We start from the raw sequence: 10,180 nt of genomic DNA, 5'->3' as shown, positions 1-10,180 counted from the left end.
CTGAGGCCCACGGCTGTGTCTCTGCCCGTGCGTTTACTACCATGTATACAGACTTGAAATTTTTACGTGCAGGGGACACATGGTCGGACTACACTCCCATGAGGCAAACCGTGTGTCATACACGGCCTAAACACACGTCCGTGTGTCTACCCGTGTGGACGATGTAAGGCTATGTACCAAGCATTCTTGCCACCCTTACTTACACAGCCTACACAAAAGCAACCAAACCAATACATGAATAACTTATTTAAACCAATCAGCCACAATAGAATACATATCAATTAAGCAATTACTCATTCTTCAGAGTAACTTCATTTCAATACATCAAAATGAATATTTGCTATCATTCAAGGCTTAATACAAAATGAAGGGTTTCCAACCCAAGCCAACACATTTGGCCAGTTCTCAATGACACAAAAATAGAAAAGCCTAAACCCTATACATGCCATATTCAAAAATATAAATCAAACTATACCGAATGCTTCGATTGATAGTGTGATCTATATCTCTAACTTCTTGGCCCTTGAGCTAGATAGGCAGCACTATAAGAAAATGAAAAAGGAGAGGGAGTAAGTATAAGCTTAGTAAGTTGCACATAAATAAATATACAACATAAGTTTACCATTCATCAACAAGTATTATCATACACAAGTGGCATAAGCAAAACTTACTCATTAATATTCAATACACCTCATATAGCATATATTGAGCTCACATTTCATACATACCATATAGGTACCTGTACCACTCACAACATGGTTATACTTTCCTTGTTAACTTGAAATCATACTTTCACCGTTGAACCATTTAGAACATTATCAGATACTCATTTAGCCTCAAACATGGGATCAAGTGCCGATGCCATGATCCAAACATGGTCTTACACAAGTTCTAGCATATCTGTATCGATGCCATGTCCCAAACATGGTCTAACACTGACACATCTCATAGCCGATACATGTGCCAGACATGTCTAACACTGGCTTGCATCTCGAGGCCGATGCATGTCCCAAACATGTCTTACACTAGCACTCGTCTCAATGTCGATGCCATGTCCCATGCATGGTATTACACTGGTTCTGGTAATTTGGCCGATGCATGTCTCACACATGTCTTACCCTAGCTCACACAAGTGACCCAAACGTTATGGCATGAATATCCATTTTATTTCTCAAGGTTCAATCGGGAATTCTACTATCTCTATTCTCATCACATTTTCTCATTTCTACAATCAAGCAATTTATGCTATAATAATTCCAACATAATTCGGACACATATATTATCAGTGTAGTTGTATTATTTATGTACAACTTACCTCGGATTACAAAATGTGGCGACTAGTCGATTTAGTCGATTTGCTTGGCTTTCCCCCGATATAGGTTTAGATTCGGTATTTCTTGATTTATAATAGAAAAATACACTTATTTAGTCACTAAATAAATTAAGAAATCAAAAATTCATATCTCTAGTAAAATGACCATTTTTCCCCTAGAGTTTGGCAAAATGACTATTTTACCCTTAGGCCCGAAAATCAATTTTTATCGAATTTCTTCATATATTAAGCCTAGCCGAACCCTTTTTACTCTTATAGCAACTCCAAATTCCAACTATTTCACATACTTAACATCTATTTTACAACTTATACAATATAATCCTTTTTGGTGTTTCCATGCTAACACCTTTCACAAAAGTTGTTCATAACACACCCAAGACTTATTTTCTTCCATAAAAACTCAGTAAACATTACAAACCCTTTCATGGCAAACCTCTACACTCTTGATCATTTTGCAAAATAGCACCCTCATTTGAAAGCTCATGCTTCAAGGGTCTCAAAAGTGCAAAAATATTCAAGAAAAGCCATTAAAATCACTTACTTGTGAAGGCTTAAAGTTGTTGAAATTTCAAGCTCTTAAAACCCCATTTCTTTGCTGAAAATTTTGGTCAAAAGAAAGAATGAAGAAAAGAAAATGATAGCTAGGCTTTTTGGCATTATAATAATACACCTTATGACATCAACATTACCTAATGTTGACTTTAGAACACTTTTCATCTCTCATGGTCAGCCAAGCTATCACAATAGGGTCTAATTGCTCTTTAAAGACCCCCAAGTTTTATTCTCTAGCTATTTGACACTTTTAGCTATCAAAATAGGACATTTGCATTTTATGCGACCTTTTTCACAATTGGGCTCACAAACGTCACAATTAACTCGCCAAATTTTTAATACACTCTTAAAAACATGCTATAACATCTAAATAATTATAAAATAATTTATTTGACTTTAGATTTATGGTCTCGAGACCACTACTCTAACTAGGCCCTAAATCTGGCTGTTACAAAATCTATCTAAATACGGTCTGAATATTCTATTCATCAAATCCATAAACAAAATAGGTGCATTGGTTAAACCAAATGGCAAAACAGAAACTCATAATGTCCATACCTGGTTTTGAATGTAGTTTACGACACATTTGAGTCTTTAACCCGTAGCTGATAATATCCAGAATGAAGGTTGATATTTGAAAACACTGTCGCAGCTTTTAGCTGATCAAACAAATCATCAATACGTGGCAAATGATATTTTTTTTAACGTGACTTTGTTGAGCTGTCGGTAGTCAATACACAATAGCATGGACCTATCTTTTTTCTTAACAAACAAAACAGATGCACTCTAAAAGAAAAGTTGAGCCAAGTAAAGCCCCTATCTGTCAACTCTTGCAACTGTACCTTCAACTATTTTAATTCTGTAACTGCAATTCTATACAAAGCTATCGGTATCGAAGATGTTCCTGAGGTTAATTTAATAGCAAACTCAACCTCTCTGATCGGTGGTAATCCTAGTAATTCTTTTGGGAATAAATCTGTGAACTTATATACAGTAGGAACTGATTCTAATTTCAATTCCAAAATCCTAGAATCAAATATATATGCGAGATACGTTTCACAGCCCTTTTTAACATATTTTTGTGTTGTCATAGCTGAAATAACATTAGATGTGCCATCTAATCTATTTGATTCGACTCAGATCTTTTCACCATTCTGACATTTCAACATGACATGCTTTCATCTACAGTTCACAATTGCATCATGCAGCGGTAACCAGTCTATACCCAAAATTACATCAAACTCATCAAACAGTAAAAACATCAAATCAGTCAAAAAGTTGTAACCCCGAATCATCAGAGGACAATTTTTACAGACTTTATCCATAATACTTATTGACATAGAAGGTTCATTACTTCAACCACAAATTCAGTAGACTCAAAAGGTATTTTTTTATCCGACACTAAAGTTGTGCCTACATATGAGTGTGTTGAACCCGCGTCAATCAAAGCATTAACATTAGTATGGACGATAGAAAATGTATCGAATCACATCAGATGCTGAAACTTCCTCTCGGGCACGAATCCTATAAGCCCTAGTTGCTGCACGTGCCTCAGATCTAACAGCAGAATCTTTCGTTATACATCGACTGCTACCTGTATTTCCAGTGTTATGGGGTGGCCTCCCTCTCGCAGTCTGCTACTCGAACGAGTATTTTGAGCCTTTTCTTTATCAGACCTTTCTGGGTAATCTCTAAGATAATAATCATAAGAACTTCTTTTAAAACACGATCTATCTTTCAATCTGCATTCACTGAAGTGTCGTTTATTATATTACTAACATTCAGGCTTGTTGTTCCTGACACTACCCACACTCGCTACAAATATAGCCTGAGGTTTTGAGCTTGAATGATGTTTTCCTTTATCCCTCCCAGAATAACCCATCGAAGTTGATGAACAACTATGAAATTCTTTTAATTTCTTCGTGGAGATGAGAATGATCTTCCCATAGGTTGTTTTCCCGAATCACGAGCCTCTAAATCTGCTTTTCGTTTAGCCTTGCTAAGTTCTTCAGCCTTGTGAGCTCTATCAACTAAAACCATAAATTCTTTCTACTCAATAATATCGATTAACAACTTAATATCTTTATTTAAACCATTTTCAAACTGTGTACACATGATAGCCGTAGATGGTATACACTCTCGAGCATATTTGCTAAGTCATATAAATTCTCTCTCATACTCGACCACTGTCATTGGACCCTATTTCAATTCAAGAAACTCTTTACATTTTTTATAAAGGAACCTCTGACTTACATATTTCTTTCTAAACTCTGTCTGGAAGAATTCCCAATTCACATGATCCCTCTGTACTACCACGATCAAAGTGTTCAACCATTGATAAGCTAAGTCTTTCAACAGGGAAACAACACACTTTAAACATTCAACCAGTGTACAAGACAATTCATTAAAAACCCTCACAGTGTTTTTTAACCAGAACTCAGCTTTCTCGGGATCATCTTCAGCTGTACCATGAAACTCTTCAACCCCATACTTTCAAATTTTATCCACTGGAGGCTTGCTTGCACACATTGGTTCCAAACCCTAAGGAACTACAAGGACAAGTTGGGGTATGGGGTCATTGAGCTGTTAGGTTCGTTCATACGAACTCTGTAAACCACTCAGACATCATCTAGAAAAAAGACTTCTTTAGCGTATCTTCCACGACCCTCAGACACAAGCCTACTACCACTAGAAGCTGCTTCATGAAGAGAGGCTTGTGCATTACTTTCTACTTCACCGGAATCAGCTCGGTTGGATGACATCTTATCTCTATAAAAACATAGTTCAATTTGAGTCAGGAGTTATCACACTATCACATGTTATATAATGGCATGTATTTCTAGACTCCACACATGCTACATTCAGCTCGAGAATTGACAAATTGTAGCATTGATACCACTAAATGTAACACCCCTAACCCATATACGTCACCAGATTAGCGTTACAGAGCATTACTGAACAATCGAAAACATTTAAACTTAATTTCATTCAATAACATAAAGAAATCATAAAACAATCATATACATTCAATAGAGCCCACGAGGTTTCGATGCTAATTTGAAATCATTTGGAAAGTATAGGAAAAAGTTAAAAAATTTTGGAAATAGTGGTCACACGATCGTGTAGCCAGGCTGTGTGCCTCACACGATTGAAACACACGCTGTAACACCCCTAACTCGTATCCGTTGCGGGAATTGGGTTACGAGGCATTACTGGATAATACACCACATTAACATACATTTATGCATTCATTAATATAAACCATCCTCAAACATTTACATTATCCCTTATAAGGCTCTACGAGACTTTAGTACATGCTTAAAAGTGGTTTGGGACTAAACTATCACATACAAAAATTTCCAAAAACTTAGAAAAATTTTACATTCATAGGTTACACGCTCATGTGGAAACACGAAAATTTACGCATTTTTACATATCCTTTTTAGCTTAAAATCATACCGTTTCGATTAAATTCTTGTCGAAAAATAATTAATTTTTATAAAATAATTAAATTATACTTAAAATATGAACATGATGAATTTTAGTTAATTTTATAATTAATTTTGAGTAATTTTGGTTATTTTTGACAAAATTGCGCAAAGGGCGAAAAATGGCTCAGCAGACACTCCTTGAAGCACAAAACCGAGAAGCAATTTGAAGTATCAAGGCAAATTAATTTCCAGCCTAAGACGGTCCAATTATGTGTATTAATTCATAATATAATTAATTTTAATTTATACCCAATTTAATTTGGGCTAAATAAATTAATATTAATTAATTATGGAAAAAGTGGTCTAGTTGAACTGAACCGATTGAAGTGAACTAGCCAAAGATTGGGCAGCCCCAAACCGACCATATGCTGACCCAAATAAGCTTATTACCTGATTAATTAAGCTTGCAAAGAATCCCTTGAAGTCTTGTCATAGTTGCATTCAAACCCTTCCACAATTGGTGGATTTTTGGATTTGTCCCAAGCCATTTTTAGCAAAGTTGAAAGCATCAACTTTGCCACATAGGTGGCCGGCCAAGGGTTGGCTCTTTGGCTGCTATCTTTAGCAAATTCCAGCTGGCACACTCAGCTATAAAAGCCCCCCTTGGCTGATTATTCAAAGCATCTCATTCATTCCTCATTCATTTCACAACACTTCTCTCCTCTCTCATTTTTCCATTTCAGTTCCCTTGTTCTTGTGCCGATTTCTTCCCTTGGAAAAGGGGTGTTCTTCAACCATTTTGGAACAGAAATTGAGTGTTCATCGAAGCCTTGGTCAGTGAGGATAACAAGAAGGAAGGATGGAGCAACCAAGTCAAGCCACGGAAAACCACCAGATTTGATTCTTGTTCCCTATCTCTTTAATTTTTATTGTTGTTATGATGAACATATCTATGAGTATTCATGTTGTTGGAATGGTTAATTTTATTAGCTTAGTTTGAATTTAATTCATGTTGGGTTGATTGTATTTCCTCTTCTTAATTTGTTGAAATCGTGTTTATGTTGTTATAGACCTCAGTAAAATGCTTGATTAAGTAAAAACATGACTAAGTTATTCTTGCGTTACGACTGTGAGGTAACTAATGAATTAATTATTTAAACGGATTGAAATTGTAATTAATTGACACAGTACTTGATCAGTGCATGTTTATTCTTCTAAGGTAGCTGAAGGTTAAATTAGCAATGTATCTGGCAATATTATTGCCTTGCATAACTTGCAAGATTATTGTGATTAAACTATTTCAAGGTAGGGATATTGTTACCTCACATAGTCTTTTATATGCTTGTTAGATTTAATTAATCATTTGAATTAATATAGGGATATGCAAGAGATTAGTTTAGTTTAATGAGTATGAATGTGCAATAACATGTTTGCTTACTAGAATCTGTTTAGTCAGTTGAATTGACATAGGGATATGTCAAGAGATGAATGGATTTTGGTATGTGAATATGTTCATACGTTAGCAAATTACCGGGTTGCCATGATTTTATTTGTAACAATATAAACATAAGTTTAATAATTCTAAGATGAGAAGTGTAATTAATCCAACACAATTATATCATCTTGATTAAATCTTATTTTGAAATCATGCATTAGAACTTTCTTTTACTTCATTTTATTTATTTATTTTAATTTTCTTAAGTTTTTAATCACCCTCTTTAAACAAAATATTTTTCTTCACCAAAGTGTTTTAAATTGTATTCATAAATAATCCTTTTCACAGTCCCCGTGGGCACAGTAACTCGACATTTACTTGTCACTTTATTACTTGTTGCGATTGTGCACACTTGCACATTTTCGTCGTTCCAAGTTTTTGGCGCCGTTGCCGGGGACTATTTTAAAAAGTCATTTTTTTTGAATTTGTTAGTTTTGCATTTTGCTTTAATTTTCTGTTTAATTTTTAACTTAATTAATTTTTCTATGATTATTTCAGGAGTTTATGAGTATTGACAGAATTATTGACCTACTCCCTGTAGACCCTGAGATAGAACGAACTTTTCGAGAGCGAAGAAGACAAAAGAATCAGAAAAGGACCGAGGAAATGAACTTTGAAAATCTGAATCAAGGAAACAGAGCAAACCCTACACAAAATCCTATCCTTATTGCTGATAATAGGGATAGAGCTCTACAACAGTATGCCGTGCCAGTATTTAATGATCTTAATCCGAGTATTAGGAGACTCAAAATTAAGGCACAACTGTTCGAGTTGAAGCCAGTCATGTTCCAGATGCTTCAGACAGTAGGCCAATTCGGTGGAATGTCGACTGAAGATCCTCATCTACATTTAAGACTATTTATGGAGGTGATCGATTCTTTCAAGTTAGCTTGAGTACCCGAAGATGCATTATGATTGAAGCTGTTCCCATATTCGCTGAGGGACAGAGCTCGAGCCTGGTTGGACTCATTGCCACCAAACTCAATTTCCATATGGCAAGAGTTAGCAGAAAGATTTCTTATGAAGTATTTCCCGCCTAGCAAGAATGCTAAGTTGAGGAATGCGATCATTGCCTTCCAAAAAATGGATGATGAGTCCTTGTATGAGGCATGGGAAAGGTGCAAAGAGTTATTACGAAAGTGCCCTCATCATGGAATCCCACATTGCATCCAACTTGAAACATTTTATAATGGTCTCAATGCTCACACAAGGATGGTAGTGGACACTTTTGCTAATGGTGCTCTCCTTTCTAAGTCTTATAATGAGGCTTATGAAATTATCGAGAGGATTGCCAACAATAACAACCAACGGAGCAGTGTCAGGAAGACGAGTTTCTGGAATACATAAAGTAGATGCTCTTACTTCACTCGCATCTCAAGTATCATCAATATTCTCAATGCTTAAAAATCTTACTACTAATGGGTCTAACAGTTTTGCAGTACAACCACCAAATCAATTTGAAAATATAGCCTGTGTTTATTGTGCAGAACGACATTTTTTTGAAGAATGTCCATCAAACCCATAATCCATGTACTACATAGGTAACCAGAACCAAAACCGAGGAAGGCAAGGACTGCAATCCAATTTTTATAACCCATCATGGCGAAACCACCTGAATTTTTCCTGGAGTAACCAAAGAGCTGGAACTAGTAACACTTACGCTCAACCCAGATCAACCCAGCCACCAGGTTTTCCCCAACAAGTTCAGAAACCAACTCAAGTTGAACCATCCAATGGCTTAGAAAATCTGTTGAAGGCATATATGGCCAAGAATGACGCCTTAATCCAAATCCAAACAGCTACATTGAAAAATCTAGAAAACCAAATAGGCCAGCTTGCAACTGAACTTAGGACTCGACCACTAGGTGCTTTACCTAGTGATACAGAGAATCCAAGGAATTCGGGGAAGGAGCATTGCAAAGCATTGACCTTGAGGAGTGGAAGGATAGTAGAGCCCAACACTATTGAAGTTGAAAAGGAGCAAGCTGATGCTCAAGAATTAGAGGAAGTTCAACCGAGCATTGAAATTCTAGTTTCACAAGAACCAAAATCTGCAAAACCCGGCAAAGTAATTTCAGAACCAGCTAATTTTGATCAACTAACAACCCCGTCAGATGCAGAATTGCCATAGAAGATGAATTAACCAATTCTAGTAAAGAACTTACCACCACCCTACTTTCAAAGACTTCAAAAGTAGAAGTAGGAGATTCAATTCAAGAAGTTCTTAGACGTACTTAAATAACTTCATATCAAAATCCCGTTGGTTGAAACACTTGAGCAAATGCCAAACTACATCAATTTCAAGAAGGATATCCTATCCAAAAAATGAAGACTCAGAGAATTTGAGACTGTAGCTCTAACGAAGGAATGCAGTGCATATCTTCAAGGAAAACTACCTCTAAAATTTAAGGATCCTGGATATTTTACCATACCTTGCAACATTGGAGCAACATATTGTGGTAAGGCACTATGTGACTTGGGTGCGAGTATCAACTTGATGCCTTTGTCAATATTTAGAAAGTTGGGGATAGGTGAAGTTAGACCTACTACTGTTACACTTCAACTAGCAGATCGATCCTTAGCACATCCAAAAGGAAAAATCGAGGATGTATTGGTACGTATAGATAAATTTATCTTCCCTTTCAATTTTGTTATCCTAGACTTTGAAATAGATAAAGAAGTGCCAATTATCTTAGGAAGACCGTTCTTAGCAACCGAAAGGACCCTTATTGGTGTGTAGAAGGGCGAGCTTATTATGCGTGTTCAGGATGATCAGGTAACATTTAACATTTTTAAGTCTATGCGATTTCCTAACACAATTGATGATTGTTCTGCAGTATCCGATTTAGAAATTTTAATAGTGGAGAAGGAGCTCAACTATGTTGAGGATCCGTTGGAACAAATTTTGACATCAGATCCTCCGAATGATTAAGAGGAGGATGAGTACTTAGCTTTGTTAGAAGCTAATCAAAGGGGATTTATTTTGCAATCCTACTTTGAATCTTTAGAGTTAGAGGAAAGGGATCCTGCCCAACCAAAAGTGTCAATCGAGGAGCCGCCTAAATTAGAACTCAAAGTACTACCTTCACATCTAAAATATGTTTATTTAGGTAACTCTTCTACTCTTCCTGTGATTGTTTCAGCAGAATTAACTACTGAGCAAGAAGAGAAACTCATCTTGGTGTTGAAACAATTCAAGAGGGCTATCTGATGGACCATAGCCGATATCCACGGTATTAGCCCATCTGCATGCATGCACAATATCATACTAGAAGATTGCGAGAAAGGGACGATTGATGGACAATGAAGACTAAACCCCATCATGAAGGACGTAGTCAAGAAACAAATCATCAAGTGGTTAGATGTGGG

General features: G+C 36.2%; 1 non-coding gene across 1 annotated transcript; it reads right to left on the bottom strand.

Moving 5' to 3' along the window:
- Positions 1-7,861: 7,861 nt before the first annotated feature.
- Positions 7,862-7,968, bottom strand: LOC128292345 (small nucleolar RNA R71). Its single transcript, XR_008282329.1, has one exon. It is a non-coding gene; the product is annotated as a small nucleolar RNA R71 (small nucleolar RNA).
- Positions 7,969-10,180: the final 2,212 nt, after the last annotated feature.

The sequence above is a fragment of the Gossypium arboreum genome, chromosome 4, assembly GCF_025698485.1.
Source record: "Gossypium arboreum isolate Shixiya-1 chromosome 4, ASM2569848v2, whole genome shotgun sequence".
In the NCBI taxonomy this organism is placed as follows: domain Eukaryota; kingdom Viridiplantae; phylum Streptophyta; class Magnoliopsida; order Malvales; family Malvaceae; genus Gossypium; species Gossypium arboreum.
The sequence above is the reverse complement of the archived record's forward strand: the minus strand, read 5'-3'. Positions and strand labels throughout refer to the sequence as shown.